At 39.9% G+C, this 6885-nt stretch overlaps 1 non-coding gene across 1 annotated transcript; it reads right to left on the bottom strand.

The window, feature by feature from the left end:
- Window positions 1-5626: 5626 nt before the first annotated feature.
- Window positions 5627-5733, bottom strand: LOC141624251 (small nucleolar RNA R71). The gene has a single exon (XR_012534065.1). It is a non-coding gene; the product is annotated as a small nucleolar RNA R71 (small nucleolar RNA).
- Between the last annotated feature and the right edge of the window lie 1152 nt (window positions 5734-6885).

Genomic DNA, 6885 nt, shown 5'->3' with positions numbered 1-6885 from the left:
CCGAGACACGCCTAGACATACCGACAACTACACTGGTTTCGGGACATGCCCAGACATACCGATAACCAAAAACAGGTACTAAGACATGCCCAGACGTACCGGGTCCAGAAACCAACCGAGTCCCCTGCGAGACATCGTGTCTCAACCACACGAGTCCCTCCATGACTCAAGCCATTAATGTGTACATCTCTCTTGGAGTGAGAAGCTCCAAGAGGCGACTTAAGTGCAAGACGGTCTCCCAATCGTCTTACGTCTCCAAAACAACAACAACACAAATCCTCCAACATATACAATCACAACTGTCACAATATGAAATGCATGATATACAATATACACCATGACATGCCAAACATGCCATGGATACCATTTCCTCAAATATTCGAGTCGTCGAAACCAACAACATGAAATACGACACACTCGATGCAATTAAATGATAAAAGACTCATTTAATAAATAAATACAACAATAAAACTAAGTAGGATAAACCTACCTCACAGCATATCCGAATAAGAAATCCGTCACACAAGCTAGGCCCGTCTCACAAAACCCATGTCATAAAATACGAAAATAATACAAATACGTATATATATACCAATATAATATGTATACAAATACGTATAAATATACTAATATATACGTATAAATATCACTACAAAAAAAGGTTCCATAGTGACGGCGGAATTCTTCGCAAACATGGATATACCGTCGCAAATATAGAATATGCGACGGTCTTGCGACGTAATTCGGCCGTCGCAAATAATCATCGCAAAATCAAATGCTGCGACTGAAATTCCGTAGCAACTAAATTTTTGCGACGGACAAAGACGTAGCAAAAATCCGTCACAAAATTGGAGCCTGCGACGAAAATTCCGCCGCAAAGCAGTGTGCATGGGGACCACAGCTTGTTGTTAGGTCAAAGAGAAAGTCAACATTTGTGACAGAAATTCCGTCTCAAATAACTGTTCATAAAGGCCACGTGGTTGTCCAGGTCAAACTAAAAGTCAACAGTTGCGACGGATATTCCGTCGCAAGATTAAATGATCCAGGGGGTTTACAACAGTTTCAGCTCCCTCAAAAAGCTTCTAAATCAATTACATACGGTTCCTGGATTAACACATGCCAACCCGAAAATAGGTGACAATTACACAGACACAACAAACGTCAGTTTCATTAAATAAATAAAGTGTGACTCGACTCAAGTGTGTGAACATACAACATGACTATAACATGAATGAACCACTATCAAACAACCACCATCACAGTACCGGGACACGCCTAGACATACCGATAACCACACTGTTTTCGGGACATGCCCAGACATACCGATAACCACAAACAGGCACCAAGACATGCCCAAACGTACCGGGTCCAGAAACCAACCGAGTCAGCTGCGAAACGTCGCGTCTCAACCACACGAGTCCCTCCGTGACTCAAGCCATTAATATGTACATCTCTCTTGGACTGGGAAGCTCCAAGAGGCGACTTAAGCGCAAGACGGTCTCCCAATCGTCTTACGTCTCCAAAACAACAACAACACAAATCCTCCAACATATACAATCACAACTGTCACAATATGAAATGCATGACAGACAATATACACCATGACATGCCAAACATGCCATGGATACCATTTCCTCAAATATCCCGACTCGTAGAGTCGTCGAAACCAACAACATGAAATACGACACACTCGATGCAATTAAATGATAAAAGACTCATTTAATAAATAAATACAACAATGAAACTAAGTAGGATAAACCTACTTCACAGCATATCCGAATAAGAAATCCATCACACAAGCTAAGCCCGTCTCACAAAACCCATGTCCTAAAATACGAAAATAATACAAATACCTATAAATATACCAATCTAATATGTATACAAATATGTATAAATATACTAATATATACGTATAGTGATGACGGCGGAATCCTTCGCAAATACAGATATACCGTCGCAAGTATAGAATTTGCGACGGTCTTGCGACATAATTCGGCCGTCGTAAATAATCATCGCAAAATCAAATGCTGCGATGGAAATTCCGTAGCAACTAAATTCTTGCGACGGACAAAGACGTAGCAAAAATCCGTCACAAAATTGGAGCCTGCAACAAAAATTCCGCCGCAAAGCACTGTGCATGGTGCCCACAGCCTGTTGTTAGGTCAAATATAAAGTCTACATTTGTGACGGAAATTACGTCGCAAATCACTGTTCATAAAGGCCACGTGGTTGTCCAGGTCAAACTAAAAGTCAACAGTTGCGACGGATATTCCTTCGCAAGGTTAAATGATCCAGGGGGTTTACAACAGTTTCAGCTCCCCCAAAAAGCTTCTAAATCAATTACATACGGTTCCTGGATCGATACAGGCCACCCCGAAAATAGGTGACAATTGCACAGACACAACAAACGTCAGTTTCATTAAATAAATAAAGTGTGACATGACTCAAGTGTGTGAACATACAACATGACTATAACATGAATGAACCACCATCAAGCAACTACCATCATGGTACCGGGACACGCCTAGACATACCGACAACCACACTGGTTTCGGGACTTGCCCAGACATACCGATAACCAGAAATAGGTACCAGGACACGCCTAGACATACCGGGTCCAAAAGCCAACCGGATCCCCTGTGAGACGTCGTGTCTCAACCACACGAGTCCCTCCGTGACTTAAGCCATTAATGTGTACATGTCTCTTGGAGTGGGAAGCTCCAAGAGGCGACTTAAGCGTAAGACGGTCTCTCAACCGTCTTATGTCTGCAAAACAACAACAACACAAATCCTCCAACATATACAATCACAACTGTCACAATATGAAATGCATGACAGACAATATACACCATGACATGCCAAACATGCCATGGATACTATTTCCTCAAATATCCCGACTCGTCGAAACCAACAACATGAAATACGACTCACTCAATGCAATTAAATGATAAAAGACTCATTTAATAAATAAATACAACAATGAAACCGAGTAGGATAAAACTACCTCATAGCATATCCTTATAAGCAATCTGTCACACAAGCTAGGCCCGTCTCACAAAACCCATGTCCTAAAATACGATAATAATACAAATACGTATAAATATACCAATCTAATATCTAAAACCCTCTAAATGCATGAACTTGTGAAAATACTCTACAGTAGAGCAGTTGATGTGACCATAATTAGAGCATATTTAGTCCCCGAATTAGCCTAGTTCCCATGCTTTTTAGTGCATATTTGGGTCATTTATTGTCTTTAGTCCTTTGTTTTGCATATTCTTTGAGGTTTTGTGTCCTTGGTAGGAAAGGAGTGCAAACCTTGCATTTTCATGGCAAAATGAGGCTAAATTGATTGAATTCAATGACCAAGCATCAAAGAGAAGACAAGATTAGAAGGCCTTTGTACATATTATAGTAGATGGGCAATGATGAGAAAAGATCCTTGCATCCCCGAGGAAATCCTCAAGGATTTTATGAAGAAAAAGGAAGAAAAGAAGAAAGAAAGAAGCTGTAAGACAATCCGAGCGGATTGTCCACAAGACGCCCGTCCAGCAGCCACAATCCGAGCGTCTTCCCCCTGTGGACGCCCGTCCAGAATCACCAGAATCCGCCCGTCCCGTGCCCTGGACGCCCGGATTCTCTAACAGCTATTTTGTCTTCTACAAACTTCAAGGAAGGATGCACATATTTTTCTAAGACTGGCAAAAAGGAGACCGGAGTCTCCCTAGAGACCGGCGATTCCTCAAGGAATTAATCGTCATTTAAGCCCTTAGTAAACCCTAATCTATGTAAGTAATCCCCACTATAAATACCCCATTAGGCTAATTAGAAGAGCATGTTCTTCTTAGCAATCTCTAGTGTAGTTAATATCAATTAAATCTCTCTTTAATCTTGTAATCAACATTTAATCAAGTTTTAATACAAGTTTCATTTCCTTAATCTCTCTTTCTTATTCATCCTTTGTTTTGGGTAATTGAAGATTATTTGAGTTATTATTGGGAGATCGACAACCTTCCAATCTATCATCAAGTACTTCTATTATTCTTTGCTTTATTATTGGAATCATTAGTCCAGGTATAACTCTCTTAATCCCTTTTTAATTATTGTTAATCACTTTCATTTATTCATCATGTTTTACTTTGTTGGTATGATTGACAACCTTGCTAGCATGTTCAACATGATAATGAGTGAGTAGTTTCCTTAGCTAGGGTTAATGGGTAATTAGGGGAAACCAACATGGGGGATGATTCATGCTTAATTTAATATGTTTTCATAGTTTATTTGCTTGCTTGTTGTGATCTCAACTTATGCACATGTTATGTTTGATGAAATGCGAGCCTATGAATCCTTGCATTTTTTACCCATCACCTATCTTTTCAATGAGACTTGTAAGACATAAACCAACTCGAGTCTCATTAGACCATGCATATAGTTGAGTAGGGAAGATTAAGTCGACTTGTAGGTGTTGTACAATATAATCGATTCGGCTCCGGGACCCAAACTTTCCTAGGATTGTAAGATATAAACCAACTCGATCCATCACAACAATAATTGCTTGCTTATAATTTGAGAATATGTTTGTATGATCAATTCCCATGAATCCACTATGACCCCATGACACCCTAGTGCCTTTTATCAATTGTTTACATCCCTTTTTAATCATCTTGCTTGTTTACTTTCATTGCTATTTAGTTTAGTGATCTTCTACTTCAAACCTCAATTTGTGACACCCTTAGGCGCCACTAGTTGTAATAGAAAATCTCATCTCAATTCCCGTCCCTTGGGATCCGACCTTTACTTGCCTCTTCACTAATTGTAGAGTTGTTTGTGAAGTTATAAATTGTGTTTTGGTCTAGGTGCTCCTAACGACAAGTATCGAAAACTAAACCTCCTCGAGAGTCCGACCAAAAATGGCGCCGTTGCCGGGGAAGGTGTTAACTTGATTTAGATTTTCTTATATTGTTATTAGTTGTGTCTTTCTTTGCCTTGGGGAAGTAAAACTCCTCAAGGTTTGTTCTAATTATTTTCGAGTTGTTTGATATTTTGCATGTCTAGAAGATCACAAGGTAACTTGTTACCCTTTGATCACGAAATTGAAAGGACTTTGACAACCAATAGAAGACTTGCTAGGAGAACTTTGAGAGGTATTGGTGAGGTTGTAGATATTCAACCAAACACTATTGAGTTCATCAACCCTTTTGCAAGAGAAGGTGAGGAGAACCCAACACAAAATCCAACACAAAATCAACCCACAATGCCTAAATTTTTATCACATTCCGTACCAACCGAGGAAAACCTACCTAATGATACTCCCACACCACAACACTTAACCGGAAATTTCATTGCCAAATCCGCATTTATCCAATTAGTCGAAAGAAGCTAATTTGGGGGGATGCCTAGTGAAGACCCTCACTCTCACATGGAGACTTTTTGTGACTATTGTGATGCGATATCACAAACCGGCGTAACTCAAGACCAAATTCGATGGGTCTTATTTCCTTTTTCTCTAATTGGCACCGCAAAACAATGGTTGAAAGGCCTTGATAAGGCTACTCTCGAAATTGATTCTTGGAAGAAATTGGCTCTAGCTTTCTACCAAAAGTTCTATCCACCGGAAAAGACTAACATTCTAAGAGCTCAAATTACGGGCTTTAAGCAAAGAGATGAAGAATCCTTGTATGAAGCTTGGGAGCGATTCAAAGGAATTTGCCGCTCATGTCCTCACCATGGACTTAGCGAGTGGTTCTTGGTACAACAATTTTGGAACGGTCTTTATGAAAACTCAAGAAACATTCTCAACATGGGATCAAATGGAATGTTCACCGAAGTTGATAACAATCAAACTTGGAACAAAATTGAGGAAATGGCGGTCCATAATTCACAATATAGTAGACCTCGCAAGGCTACTAGAGGAGGAAAGCATGAAGTGGACTCTATTACTCAATTGGGTGCCCAACTTAGCGCTCACATTGATACCATCAATTTGAAGTTCGAAAAAGCTATGGCTAGGCTTGAAGAAGCCTCAAAATCACCAAAGCATCATGTTAATGCCATGACGGCATCTTCATTCATCCCAAGTGGGATATGTGAGAATTGTGGAACTTTGGGACATGACCAAAGTGAATGTAGGGGAACAAATGAACAAGTGAATGCTTTTCAAGCATACAAGAGTGGTACCCCTTATTCCAACTATTACAATGAAAACACCAAATTTCACCCAAATCTCTCATACAAAAGCCAAAATATTCAAAACCCTCAACCAACATACACCCCACCTCCCATGAGGAACCAAAATCAAAGACCCTTTTACAACCAAAACCAAGGCTACCAAAATCAAACTCCATACAATCAACAAAATGACCAAGGTTTTGATGTTCAAAAAGAGGTCCTCCAAATGCAAAAGAATCAACAAGAGTTTTTCACTCAAATGCAAAAGGATAGTCAAGCAAAGGAAATCACCATTAACAACATCCTAGCTCACACCAAAATGTTGGAAACCCAATTGACTCAACTAGCATCTTCAAACTCACAAAGACAAAAGAGGCAATTACCACCTCAAAGTAATCCCCCAAGACATGAAACGGTTAGTGCCATTCACTTGAGGAGTGGTACAAGGTATGAGGTACCAAAGAAGCAAGTTGAGGATGAAGTTGTGGAAGCTAGTGACAAAGAAGAGATTGTGCAAAACTCCAAGGATGGAGAACCATCAAAAGAAGAAGTTTCAAAGAAAAATGAAGACAAGGCCAAGGAGAAGGAGCCCATTGTGATCAGACTTCCTTTTCCAAGTCGTCAAGCCAAGCCCAAATTTGATGACCAACTTGGAAAATTTATGGAGATTGTGAAGAATTTGGAAGTCTCGATTCTTTTACGGAATTAATTAATCAC

The sequence above is a fragment of the Silene latifolia genome, chromosome 1 (assembly GCF_048544455.1).
Source record: "Silene latifolia isolate original U9 population chromosome 1, ASM4854445v1, whole genome shotgun sequence".
Classification (NCBI taxonomy): domain Eukaryota; kingdom Viridiplantae; phylum Streptophyta; class Magnoliopsida; order Caryophyllales; family Caryophyllaceae; genus Silene; species Silene latifolia.
Note: the sequence above shows the minus strand (reverse complement) of the source record. Positions and strands in the feature narration are given on the sequence as shown.